Genomic DNA, 13,783 nt, shown 5'->3' with positions numbered 1-13,783 from the left:
CTCTACTAAAAATACAAAAATCAGCCAAGCATGCTGGCGGGCACCTGTAATCCCAGCTACTCAGGAGGCTGAGTCAGGAGAATCGCTTGAGCCCAGGAGGCAGAGGTTGCAGTGAGCCGAGATTGCACCATTGCTCTCCAGCCTGGGTGACAGACAAAGACTCCATCTCAAAAAACCAACAAAACAAAAGAAAATATAAAAGCAAACTATAGGAAGTAGGTCCTAGACATGAGGACTCTGGAATCTGGTCTTGCCTGCAGTAACCCTGAGATCCCTGGTACAGACTGGGGTAGATGTGGAGGGAGCAGCCATCCTTTACAATGGGCAGCCCCTCAAGGTCCTCCTCCCTCTTCTGTCCCCAGACCCGTGCCACGGCGTGACATGCCGGCCACAGGAGACGTGCAAGGAGCAGGGTGGCCAGGGCGTGTGCCTGCCCAACTATGAGGCCACGTGCTGGCTGTGGGGCGACCCACACTACCACTCCTTTGACGGCCGGAAGTTTGACTTCCAGGGCACCTGTAACTATGTGCTGGCAACAACTGGCTGCCCGGGGGTCAGCACCCAGGGCCTCACACCCTTCACCGTCACCACCAAGAACGAGAACCGGGGCAACCCTGCTGTGTCCTACGTGAGAGTCGTCACTGTGACTGCCCTCGGCACCAACATCTCCATCCACAAGGACGAGATCGGCAAAGTCCGGGTATGTGTGGCAGGATGGTCCCCTGAGGTCCCCGGGAGGGCAGGAGGGATCCTGACGACCACAGTTAGCAGCTCAAGGCTCTTTGTCTTCACCTGGGCCTGAAACAAACTGTCAACAAAAAGAATAATTGCAGCAAAAATATCACCCTGTTACTGGGAATTAAATGAGCCTAGCCCCTTGCTAAGGGCTTTAACGTAGGACCTCAGCATTTGCCTTTTTTATAGACCTGGGTTTGAATCCAGCCTCTCCTCCTTATGAGCTGTGTGATGCTGGGCAGTTCACTTGGTAGGCCTCATCTGTGAAGTGGGCATCGTATCAGGGCCTGCCCCACAGCAAGGTGGTGCATGTCACATGCTGAGCTCAGAGTCTAGTCCAGGTGAACAGTCGTTTGAGTGTCTGTGAGGGAACAAGTGAGAGGCCCAGAGACCAGGACATGGAGAAAAATACAGGGATATTGGGCTGGGCGCGGTGGCTCACGCCTGTAATCCCAGCACTCTGGTAGACCAAAGCCGATGGGGTCATCTGAGGTCAGGAGTTCGAGACAAGCCTGGCCAACATGGTGAAATTCCGTCTCTACTAAAAATACAAAAATTAGCTGGGTGTGGTGATGCTCCTGAATTCTCAGCTACTCAGGATGCTGAGGCAGGAGAATTGCTTGAACCTGGGAGGCAGAGGTTACAAGAGCCGAGATTGCAACACTGCACACAAGCCTCGGTGACATAGTGAGACTCCGTCTGAAAAAAAAGAAGTAATCAAGAAAAAGAAATATAGGGAGATTGGGGGAGAAGAATGGGCTATCCTTTCTGCCCAAGGAAATGGAGATGTAGCTTAATGGCAGCTCACATGGAGAGACTGAGGGATGCAACAGAGTAGGCACTGAATAAATGATGGTGAATGAGTGGAAGAGACACACAGAGAATGAGGGAGGTAGGAAGGAAGGGAAGAGGAGGGAGAGACAGACAAGGAGACAGAAAGAGAGAGAGAGAGAGAGAGAGAGAGAAGACCAAGTGATATAGACTTAGGTGAAGACAGAGGGAGAGAGACACAGAGACACAGAGACAGAGAGACAGAGAGACAGAGACACAGAGACAGAGACACAGAGAGACAGAGAGACAGAGACACAGAGACAGGGGAGGGAGATAGAGATGAAGGGAGAAGATCTAGAAAAAGTAAAGTGAGGTTGCATTCCCCAAGACCTGGGCTAGAACAACTGTCCACAGTGTGTCAGATGACAATCCAACTATCGGGGGAAGGCCTTGGCCTCTCCCAGCCCCCGGTAGGATGAGAGAGAGGGAGGCAGAGGGCCAGAGCTGGGTCTGTAAAACCTCCAGTGACCCGTTTGCCTTCCCTCCTTCCCCCAGGTGAACGGTGTGCTGACAGCCTTGCCTGTCTCCGTGGCCGACGGGCGGATTTCAGTGACCCAGGGTGCATCGAAGGCACTGCTGGTGGCTGACTTTGGACTGCAAGTCAGCTATGACTGGAATTGGCGGGTAGACGTGACCCTGCCCAGCAGCTATCATGGCGCAGTGTGCGGGCTCTGCGGTAACATGGACCGCAACCCCAACAATGACCAGGTCTTCCCTAATGGCACACTGGCTCCCTCCATACCCATCTGGGGCGGCAGCTGGCGAGCCCCAGGCTGGGACCCACTGTGTTGGGACGAATGTCAGGGGTCCTGCCCAACGTGCCCTGAGGACCGGTTGGAGCAGTACGAGGGCCCTGGCTTCTGCGGACCCCTGGCCCCTGGCACAGGGGGCCCCTTCACCACCTGCCATGCTCATGTGCCACCTGAGAGCTTCTTCAAGGGCTGTGTTCTGGACGTCTGCATGGGTGGTGGGGCCCATGACATTCTTTGCAAGGCGCTGGCTTCCTACGTGGCCGCCTGCCAGGCTGCTGGGGTTGTCATCGAAGACTGGCGGGCACAGGTCGGCTGTGGTGAGTGCTGGGGGAGCAGAGGCGGGGTCGGAGGCGGGCTCCCGTCTCTTCGGGCTGCTTTGGTTTCACTCTGGTCCCTCTGGGTCTCTTTGTTTCCTTTTTTCTCTGTTTGTCTCTCTGTCTCTTGGGGCTCGTCTCTGGGCCTCGCTTTGCTTGTCTCTATCTGTCTGTTTCTCATTCTCTATCTCCCTCAGTTTCTGCTTGGGTCTCCTGGTGTCTCACCTTCTCCCATTTCTTTCTCTGTGTCCTCTCTCTGTGTCTTGTTCTCTGTCTCCCCCTTTCTCTGTCTGCTCCCTGGTGTCTCTCTCTGTCTCCTCCCACCCTGTCCTGGGACCCCACCCCTGACACCCTTCTCTCTGTTTCTCTCCTTCCTGCTCCTTCATCTGCCCACAGAGATCACCTGCCCAGAAAACAGCCACTATGAGGTCTGTGGCCCACCCTGCCCGGCCAGCTGTCCGTCCCCTGCACCCCTTACGACCCCAGCCGTATGCGAGGGCCCCTGTGTGGAGGGCTGCCAGTGCGACGCGGGTTTCGTGCTAAGTGCTGACCGCTGTGTTCCCCTCAACAACGGCTGCGGCTGCTGGGCCAACGGCACCTACCACGAGGCGGGCAGTGAGTTTTGGGCTGATGGTACCTGCTCCCAGAGGTGCCGCTGCGGGCCTGGGGGTGGCTCGCTGGTCTGCACACCTGCCAGCTGTGGGCTGGGTGAAGTGTGTGGCCTCCTGCCATCCGGCCAGCACGGCTGCCAGCCCGTCAGCACAGCCGAGTGCCAGGCATGGGGTGACCCCCATTACGTCACTCTGGATGGGCACCGATTCGATTTCCAAGGCACCTGCGAGTACCTGCTGAGTGCACCCTGCCACGGACAACCCCTGGGGGCTGAGAACTTCACTGTCACTGTAGCCAATGAGCACCGGGGCAGCCAGGCTGTCAGCTACACCCGCAGTGTCACCCTGCAAATCTACAACCACAGCCTGACACTGAGTGCCCGCTGGCCCCGGCAGCTACAGGTGAGGAGGGCTGTGGGCCAGACAGGAGCAGGTGCCAGCTCTGGGGTTGCCTGAGATGGTAAGGGCTTCACCATTCCCCTGGGCACCTTTCACAGCTTAGCTGGGGCATGATGGAAGGGTCAGAGTATAGGTCTAGGAGCCTGATGGCTTGGCACAGTGGCTTCTTCCTCTCTGAGCCTAGTGTATTCCTCTGTCAACTGGTCTAAGAAAAGTACCTGTTTTAGAGAAGGATGAGGAGTCAGTGACATGAGCCTATAGAGGCTCTTTGTTTTTCTTTTCTTTTTTTCTTTCTTGCTTTTCTTTCTTTCTTTTTTTTCTTAGCCTGACTCTGTTGCCCAGGCTGGAGTGCAGTGACAGGATTAGGGCTCACTGCAGCCTGGAACTCCTGGGCTCAATCCATCCTCCCGCCTTGGCCTCTGCCTCCCGAGTGTCTGGGACTAAAGGCGCACGCCACCACGCTGGCTAATTTTTCATTTTTTTTGTTGAGATGGGGGTCTCACCATGTTGCCCAGGCTGGTCTGAACTTCTGGCCTCAAGCGATCCTCTCATCTCAGCCTCCCAAAGTGCTGGGATTGCAGGCTGTGCCACCAGGCCTGGACTATAGATGCTCATTAGTATTTTCAGAGGGGAGGTGACATGCTCTGGGTCCCACAGCTAGTAGTTGGTGGGGCCAGGATTCAAACCCGTGTTTTCTCCACTCACCGTCCCCCCTCTACCTCCTGCCCGCAGGTGGACGGCGTGTTCGTCGCTCTGCCCTTCCAGCTGGACGCGCTCCTGCACGCACACCTGAGCGGCGCCGACGTGGTGGTGACCACAACCTCAGGGCTCTCGCTGGCTTTCGATGGGGACAGCTTCGTGCGCCTGCGCGTGCCGGCGGCATATGCGGGCTCCCTCTGTGGCTTATGCGGGAACTACAACCAGGACCCCGCAGACGACCTGAAGCCTGTGGGCGGGAAGCCCGCCGGATGGCAGGTGGGCGGCGCCCAGGGCTGCGGAGAATGTGTGTCCAAGCCATGCCCGTCGCCGTGCACCCCAGAGCAGCAGGAGTCCTTCGGCGGCCCGGATGCCTGCGGCGTGATCTCCGCCACCGACGGCCCGCTGGCGCCCTGCCACGGCCTTGTGCCGCCCGCGCAGTACTTCCAGGGCTGCTTGCTGGACGCCTGCCAAGTTCAGGGCCATCCTGGAGGCCTCTGTCCTGCAGTGGCCGCCTACGTGGCAGCCTGTCAGGCCGCTGGGGCCCAACTCCGCGAGTGGAGGCGGCCGGACTTCTGTCGTGAGTACTGCTCCATGCATGGTCCACATGGTCGGGTCTCTCCCTTTCCTTCCCAGGACTGTAGGACAGCAGCCCCTTCCTCCTCCATGGGGCTGCGGGGCCACCTTCCTTCCTTCCTCTGAGCTCGGTATCTCCTGTCAGGAAACACCTTGGCACTCACACACTGAAATGCCCCAAGTCAGGTACTGCAGTGAGAAAGAGTCAGTTAGAAACACCTAGTCAGAGTGTGGGCGCCGTGGTTCACGACTGTAATCGCAGCACTTCGGGAGGCCGAGGCGGGCGGATCACCTGAGGTCAGGAGGTCGAGACTAGCCCAGCCAACATGGTGAAACCCCACCTCTACTAAAACTACAAAAATTATCCCGGTGTGGTGGTGGGTGCCTGTAATCTCATCTAATCGGGAGGCTGAGGTAGGAGAATCACTGGAACCCAGGAGGCAGAGGTTGCAGTGAGCCGAGATGGTGCCACTGCCCTTCAGCCTGGGCGACAGAGACTCCATCTCAAAAACAAAAAACAAACAAACAAACAAACAAAAAAAGAAAAACAAAGAAAGAAAGAAAAAGGAAAAACAGAAAGAAAAGAAACACCTAGTCAGAAACCCTGGGTCCAGGACACTCTTGGGGACTGGTGATCCATGCTCTCAGATATCCAAGGCATGTAGATTGGGATGGGTGACCCTGCCTCTGTCACATAGCAAGGTACCCCTGGTTAGGAAGACCTAGTGAGTTTCAGCTGGTCAGAGGGCCCAGGTCTGTTGCACACACTGAAATACACCTAGTCACATAGAATTAGTCGCATACCTTCAGTGGTATCTGCTTAGATTTTATACTAACTGGTCAGTTACACTCAGAAAGAATCAGGATCCTGACATAGCCCTGGGCAGATCCACACAGATGCATAGTTAGATAGTCCTAGGTGGTTCCCTTCAGGCAGGTCTCCTGGTCACAGGTATCCTGCCAACTTCACCCAGGCACACCCTTAGACAGACCATGTCAGAAGGACTCTGGGAGTTGCTCCAGATCAGACACCCACAGCTGGGTGCCCTCAGGCAGAGTCATACCCTGAGATACATGTGGCCCCATACCCCAGTCACATTCACATCCTGAGATACCCATAGTCCGTTCTGATCTTGCATACCCCGAATAGATATAAGTGATCCATTTCACCCAGGTAAGCCTGGCTTACATGGTGAGACCCAATCTCTACAAAAAATAAAAATAAATCAGCCGGACGTGGTGGCTCACTCCCATAGTCCCAGCTAATCAGGAGGGTGAGGCTGGAGGATCACTTGAGGTGGAGGTGGAGGCTGCAGCGAGCTGTGATTGTGCCTCTGCACTCCAGTCTGGGTGAGACAGATTGAGAGCCTGTCTCAAAAAAGAAAAACATCAGCCAAGCAAAATCATTTGATCTTTAGAAATATTTGGTCAGAGAGACCTGGGCATGTCCCCTCCCATTCCAGGTCCCACACTGAGTCCCCCAGTTAGATGTCCTGGATCACATGTGCATACACAGAGACACCCAAATTGGCCTGAACAGTTTTCCCACTCAGGGCCTCCCAAGACCGCGACTCAAACACCTACCTGGCTTACGCCCACCTTGTCCCCACAGCCTTGCAGTGCCCTGCCCACAGCCACTACAAGCTCTGCAGTGACTCCTGCCCCGTGAGCTGCCCGAGCCTCTCGGCACCTCAGGGCTGTGAGTCGGCCTGCCGTGAAGGCTGCGTCTGCGATGCTGGCTTTGTGCTCAGTGGTGACACCTGTGTACCTGTGGGCCAGTGTGGCTGCCTCCACGATGACCGCTACTACCTGCTGGACCAGACCTTCTACCCTGGCCCTGGGTGTGATTCCCTTTGCCACTGCCGGGAGGGCGGCGAGGTGTCCTGTGAGCCCTCCAGCTGTGGCCCGCACGAGGCCTGCCGGCCATCCGGTGGCAGCTTGGGCTGCGTGGCCGTGGGCTCTACCACCTGCCAGGCGTCGGGAGACCCCCACTACACCACCTTCGATGGCCGCCGCTTCGACTTCATGGGCACCTGCGTGTATGTGCTGGCTCAGACCTGCGGCACCCGGCCTGGCCTGCATCGGTTTGCTGTCCTGCAGGAGAACGTGGCCTGGGGTAATGGGCGAGTCAGTGTGACCAGGGTGATCACTGTCCAGGTGGCAAACTTCACCCTGCGGCTGGAGCAGAGACAGTGGAAGGTCACGGTGAGAGCAGATGGGGAGCAGGGGGCGAGGGGCCTGTGGGTGGGTGGGGCACAGGCAGCGCTCAGCCCAGGAGTTGGGGGCACAGAGATGAGAGTGCATGTGCGAGGCCTGGGTTCCCTGAAGACAGAAGATACCAGTCAGAACCCAGAGTGGGAAGCCAATGAGGGAGGTGTCATCAGGGACTTGGGAGCTGCTCCCCCGTCTCTGTCCCTCAGTCTCCACTCTTTCATCACCTCCGTGCATTGACTTTTCTCTCCAGATCTCTCCCACCCTTTCCTCCCTCCCACTCCATCCTCTCCCCACCTCAATCCTGGATTCTGCCCTACTCACCTCCCTAGTCTGCCACTCATTGGCAGGATGTGGTGCCATCAGAGGTTGGGAAAGTGCAAGGCTGGAGAAGCTTCATGGACAGAGGACAATCTGTGGGTGACACTATCACCCCCTTAACTACAACAACAGCAGCTATAGTTCCTATACAGCTGACTGCAGACCTTTTGGCTGCCAGGTACTTCATGTCCATGGTGTCTGTATCCTTGCAACAGGAGCTGCAGGCACCATGATTTGCTTTATTTTTCAGAGTGGGATGGCCCATCACTGGCCCATAGTCCCCCCAGCAAAGGTGGAGCTTGAACCCCGTGCTGCTCTGCAGTGCTTTTCTTACCGAGAAGATTTGGTCTCATGTGGAGACTGGCATCTGAGTTACAGTGGACGGGTTTCCCCTGATACCCCACTGAAACACAGACACGCAGCTGTTTTTCTAGTAGCAGTATTGGCGAAGGTGCTGATCAATTACTGACTTAATCTGGTGAACTGGACAGGCATGACTTTTTTTTTTTTTTTTGAGACAGAGTCTCGCTTTGTCACCCAGGCTAGAGTGCAGTGGCGTGATCTCGGCTCACTGCAACCTCTGCCTCCCAGGTTCAAGTGATTCTCCTGCCTCAGCCTCCAGAGTACCTGGGATTACAAGTGCGCAACACTACGCCCAGCAAATTTTTGTATTTTTAGTGGAGACGGGGTTTCGCCATGTTGGCCAGGCTGGTCTCAAACTCCTGACCTCAGTGATCTGCCGGCCTCAGCCTCCCAAAGTGCCGCGATTAGAGGCATGAGCCACTGTGCCTGGCCGACATGCAGGACTTAATTGAATATATTCCCTAATGTTTCCCAAGCTCCTAGAATAGCCCCTGACATACAGCGCCTAAATACATAGGAGTTGTTGGTGTTCTTGTATTTGCTTCTTACTGAAGGGGGCCAGCCCCTCCACACCTGCGGGTGTTTCTCGTCAGGTGGGATGAGAAACTGAGAAAAGAAATAAGACACAGAGACAAAGTAGAGAGAAAGAACAGTGGGCCCAGGGGACCTGCGCTCAGCATATGGAGGACCCCTGCGGGCACTGGTCTCTGAGTTCCCTCAGTATTTATTGATCACTATCTCTACTATCTTGGAGAGGGGGATGTGGCAGGACAGTAGGGTAATAGTGGGGAGAGAGTCAGCAGGAAAACATGTGAGCAAAGGTCTCTGTGTCATAAATAAGTTTAAGGAAAGGTGCTGTGCTTTGATGTGCATGTACACAAACATCTTCCGTGCATTAAAGAGCAGTATAGCCACTAGCATGTCTCACCTCCAGCCCTAAGGCGGTTTTCTCCATCTCAGTAAATAGAACATACAATTGGCTTTTACACTGAGACATTCCAATACCTGGCTTTCCTGGGAAGAGGTCCCTGTGGCCTTCCTTCCACAGTGTATTGTGTCCCTGGGTACTCCAGATTAGAGAATGGTGATGACTTTTATCAAACATACTGCCTTCAAGCACTATTTAACCAAAGCACATCCTGCACAGCCCTAAATCCATTAAACTTTAAGTCAACACAGCACATGTCTCTGCAAGCACAGGGTTGGGGCTAGGGTTACAGATTAACAGCATCTCAAGGCAGAAGAATTTCTCTTAGTACAGAACAAAATGGGGTTTCTTTTTTTCTTTTTTTTGAGACGGAGTCTCACTCTGACACCCAGGCTGGAGTGCAGTGGCACGATCTTGGCTCGCTGCAAGCTCCGCCTCCTGGATTCACGCCATTCTCCTGCCTCAGCCTCCCGAGTAGCTGGGACTACAGGGGCCCACCACCATGCCCGGCTAAATTTTTTTTGTATTTTTAGTAGAGACGGGGTTTCACTGTGTTAGCCAGGATGGTCGCGATCTCCTGACCTCTTGATCTGCCTGCCTCAGCCTCTCAAAGTGCTGGGATTACAGGCGTGAGCCACCCCGCCCAGCCCCAAAATGGGGTTTCTTATGTCTACTTCTTTCTACGTAGACACAGTAACAGTCTGATCTCTCTTTCTTTTCCCCACACTTACTGAATCCCCCAGCTTCTCTACAAATGTGGGAGCTCTTATTATCTCCCAGTTTACAGCTGAGGAAACTGAGGCAAGGCTAAGTCAGTTGCCCTTACCCACCTCCCAGCCCTGCTTGGGAAGTGTGGCAGTTGACCATCTTTTTAGGAGACTCAGCCAGGAGCATGTCTTTCTCCTGCCTTCTCCTCTGATTCTTCACATTTCCAGAAGAATCCAGTGTGCACTATCTGTGATAAGGAAGGGTGAGCAAGCGTGTTAATCAGGGGTTGATTTATTTAGTTTTTTAGAGACAGGGTCTTGCTCTATCACTGAGGCTGGAGTGCAGCGGTGTGATCCTAGCTCCCTGCAGCCTCGAACTCCTGGGCTCAAGCAATCCTACCACTTCAGCCTCCTGAGTGGCTGGGACTACAGGCATGCACCACCATGCCCAGTTAATTTGTTTTCTTTTTTATTTTGTAGAGACAGGATCTCAATATGTTGCCCAGGCTGAACTTGAACTCCTGGGCTCAAGTGATCTTCCCGCCTTCGCCTCTCAAAGTGCTGGGATTATAGACATGAGCCACTGTGCCCAGCCCAGGGGTGGATTTACAAGGCTTTGTTGGTGCCTATTAACCTTAAACTGAAACCACTGGTCCTCAGCTCATAGGTTTGAGTTCATTTCCCCAAGAATTTAGCCTAACTTTCCACTCGCTGATGCTTTAAAGCAAAAACCTATGGTGTCTGTTTACTCTTCAAAAGAAAAACCTCCGCTCATAGCTGCTAATAGCAGCAAATGCTCCTGAAGCCTGCATGCCATGCCAGCCGCGTTTCTCAGCACTTTACAGATACTAATTTATCTGATCCTGACAACAGTTCCGTGGGGCAAACACCTTATTCCCGCCTCATAGATGAGGAAACAGAAACAGGGAGAGGTGACTCACTTGCCCAAGGTCACAAAGAGGGTAAAGGGGGAAATTGAACTTGGGCAAGTGGCTCTGGGGGCGATCATTGCTTATTAATGACTGCAGCAAGTGGTACATAAAGGATAGCTGGAGGCTTGTTACTTCATCGAGACCTGTATTCGTTTCCCCTGGCTGCCATAACAAATTACCACGAGCTTGGTGGCTTAAAACAATAGAAATGTACGTTCCACAGTCCTGGGTGCCAGAAGTTCAACATCAAGGTGTCGGCAGGGCTGCACCCCCTCCAAAGACACTGGTTGGGGGAACTTCCTTTCCCTTTCCAGCTCTGCAGACTCCAGGTTCTCTGGGCTTGTGACAACACCATTCTAATCCCTGCCTTCATCTTCATCTGGCCTTTCCTGTGTGTCTCTGTGTCTTTTTGTTTCTGGCTCTTACAAGGACACTAGTCATTGGATTTAGGGCCCAGTTTAATCCAGGATAATCTCATGTTGAGATTATTACCCTGATTACATCTACAAAGAACTTTATTCCAAGTAAGCTCACGTTACGGGATTCTGGGTGAATATGTCTTTTATGGACCACCATTCAATCGACTATCAGGCCCTGTTATTCTACCAACTTTAGACATACAAAAAGTGAAGCCCCAAGAGGTGAGGTCACACAGATCTTCAGCATCAGGCATGGGCTTGAACTAGGGTCCCACCCCCACTCAAAGTATACTTTCTGAAGCGTGGCCTGCCTCTCTCGCCTCCCAGGTGAACGGTGTGGACATGAAGCTGCCCGTGGTGCTGGCCAACGGCCAGATCCGTGCCTCCCAGCATGGTTCAGATGTTGTGATTGAGACCGACTTCGGCCTGCGTGTGGCCTACGACCTTGTGTACTATGTGCGGGTCACCGTCCCCGGAAACTACTACCAGCAGATGTGTGGCCTGTGTGGGAACTACAACGGCGACCCCAAGGATGACTTCCAGAAGCCCAATGGCTCTCAGGCAGGCAACGCCAATGAGTTCGGCAACTCCTGGGAGGAGGTGGTGCCCGACTCTCCCTGCCGGCCGCCGACCCCCTGTCCGCCGGGGAGCGAGGGCTGCGACCCCAGTGGCGAGTGTCCTCCCGATCTGGAGAAGAAGTATCAGAAGGAGGAGTTCTGTGGGCTCCTCTCCAGCCCCACAGGGCCACTGGCCTCCTGCCACAAGCTGGTGGATCCCCAGGGTCCCTTGCAAGATTGTGTCTTTGATCTCTGCCTGGGTGGTGGGAACCTGAGCATTCTCTGCAGCAACATCCATGCCTATGTGAGTGCTTGCCAGGCGGCTGGAGGCCACGTGAAGCCCTGGAGGACTGAAACTTCCTGTCGTGAGTGAGGGAGAGCCGGCGGGGCAGGGAGGGGAGAGCTTGAGGCACAGAAGGTGTAGACCCTGGGCCTTGCAGCCCCTCCCTCCCCAGGGCTCTGATCGTCAACCCCTCCTTGCAGCCATGGAGTGCCCTCTGAACAGTCACTACGAGCTCTGCGCGGACACTTGCTCCCTGGGCTGCTCGGCTCTCAGTGCCCCTCTGCAGTGCCCAGATGGGTGTGCTGAGGGCTGCCAGTGTGACTCCGGCTTCCTCTACAACGGCCAAGCCTGTGTGCCCATCCAGCAATGCGGCTGCTACCACAATGGTGTCTACTATGAGGTAGGAACCTAGTCATCTGGGGCAGAATATGGGGCCTCACCGCTCCCACTGCTCATCAGCCCCACGGCCTACTTGGCCTCTTATTTATTTCTTTTAGAGTCAGGCTCTCACTCTGTCACCCAGGCTGGAGGGCAGTGGTACCATCATAGTTCACTGCAGCCCCGAATTCCTTGGCTCAAGCAATCCTTCACCTCACCTCCCAAGTACCTGGGACTATAGGCGTGCACCACCAAGCTCAGCGAATTTTTAATTTTCCTGTGGAGACACAGAGATGCGGGCGTCTCACTATGTTGCTCAGGCTGGTTGTGAACTCCAGGCCTCAAGCCGTCCTCCCACCTTGGCCACCCAAAGTGCTGGGATTCATGGCGTGAGCCACCATGCCCGACCCACTGAGCCTCTTTTTTTTTTTTTTTTTAAGACATAGTCTTGCTCTGTTGCCCAGGCTGGAGTGCAACCTCCGCTGCCTGGGTTCAAGCTCACTGCAACCTCAGCATCCCAGGTTGAAGCAATTCTCTTGTCTCAGCCTCCCGAGTAGCTAGGAGTACAGGCACGTGCCACCACGCCCAGCTGATTTTTTGTATTTTGGTAGAGGTGGAGTTTTGCCATATTGGCCAGGCTGCTCTCGAACTCTTGACTTCAAGTGATCCTCCTGCCTTGGCCTCCCAAAGTGCGAGCATTACAGGCGTGAGCCACCACAGCTAGTCCACTCAGTCTCTTCAATGTCTCTTGTACCCACTCCTTTCCCCGTCCCCGTGGCCCTCCCTTGGTCTAGCTGGTCCTCTCCCACCTGGGTCCCTCCCAGCTCCTACCTCTGCTCCCTCTGGTCCACCCTCCACGTGGCAGTGGTAAAGATCTTTCTAAATATGACCATGGGCTCTGAAGCTTTAAACCCTCCCCTGACTCCCCGGGTCAAGTTGTGGCTTTGACTTCCGGGTCTGGACGAAGGGAGCCTTTCTGACCACAAAGACAAGATTTTCATGGGTTATACCAGCTGCTAACACCCTCTCTTTCCCTCTCCCACTCTGTCCCTGTTGGTCCTTTTTCTTTGACTGGAGCATGTATTTGTCTAATGTCCGTCTCCCTTGCAGGACTGTGAGCTCTCCTAGGGGTGGAACCTTCTCTCTGTTGTTCTCCTCACATAAATAATATTAATAATAACAGAAAATGTGTAGATAGTGCTTACTATGTATCTGGTACCATTTTAAGTGCTATGTGTGCATATTTTTATATATGCATTACATATCTAAAAACTTTTTATTCTGAAAACGTTCAAACATGCAAAAATTAAGAGAATAGTGCAATGACTGTCCATGTACTTACCCATCACGTGATTAGCTTCAAAAATAAGCCACATTCTCCGGATCTTGTTTGATGTTTACCCCACGTATCTCTCCTATCTCAATGTTTTAAAGGAAACCGTTTTCTATTTTTTTTTGTTTTTTTTTTTTCTTGAGATGGAGTCTTGCTCTGTCACTCAGGCTGGAGTGCAGTGGTGCCGTTTCGGCTCACTGCAAGCTCCGCCTCCCGAGTTCACACCATTCTCCTGCCTCAGCCTCCCGAGTAGCTGGGACTATAGGCACCCGCCACCACGCCCGACTAATTTTTTGTATTTTTAGTAGAGACGGGGTTTCACCGTGTTAGCCAGGATGGTCTCAATCTTCCGACCTCATGATCCACCTGCCTCGGCTTCCCAAAGTGCTGGGATTACAAGCATGAGCCACCGCGCCCAGCCTACCCTTTTCATTTTA

The 13,783-nt window shown here is 54.0% G+C and overlaps 1 protein-coding gene across 1 annotated transcript in view; it reads left to right on the top strand.

The window, feature by feature from the left end:
* FCGBP (Fc gamma binding protein) overlaps nt 1-13,783 on the top strand; it is a 115,652-nt gene that overhangs the window by 46,676 nt on the left and 55,193 nt on the right. The gene's annotated exons all lie outside the window — the stretch shown is intronic.

This window comes from Pongo pygmaeus, chromosome 20 (genome assembly GCF_028885625.2).
Source record: "Pongo pygmaeus isolate AG05252 chromosome 20, NHGRI_mPonPyg2-v2.0_pri, whole genome shotgun sequence".
Lineage (NCBI taxonomy): Eukaryota > Metazoa > Chordata > Mammalia > Primates > Hominidae > Pongo > Pongo pygmaeus.
Note: the sequence above shows the minus strand (reverse complement) of the source record. Positions and strands in the feature narration are given on the sequence as shown.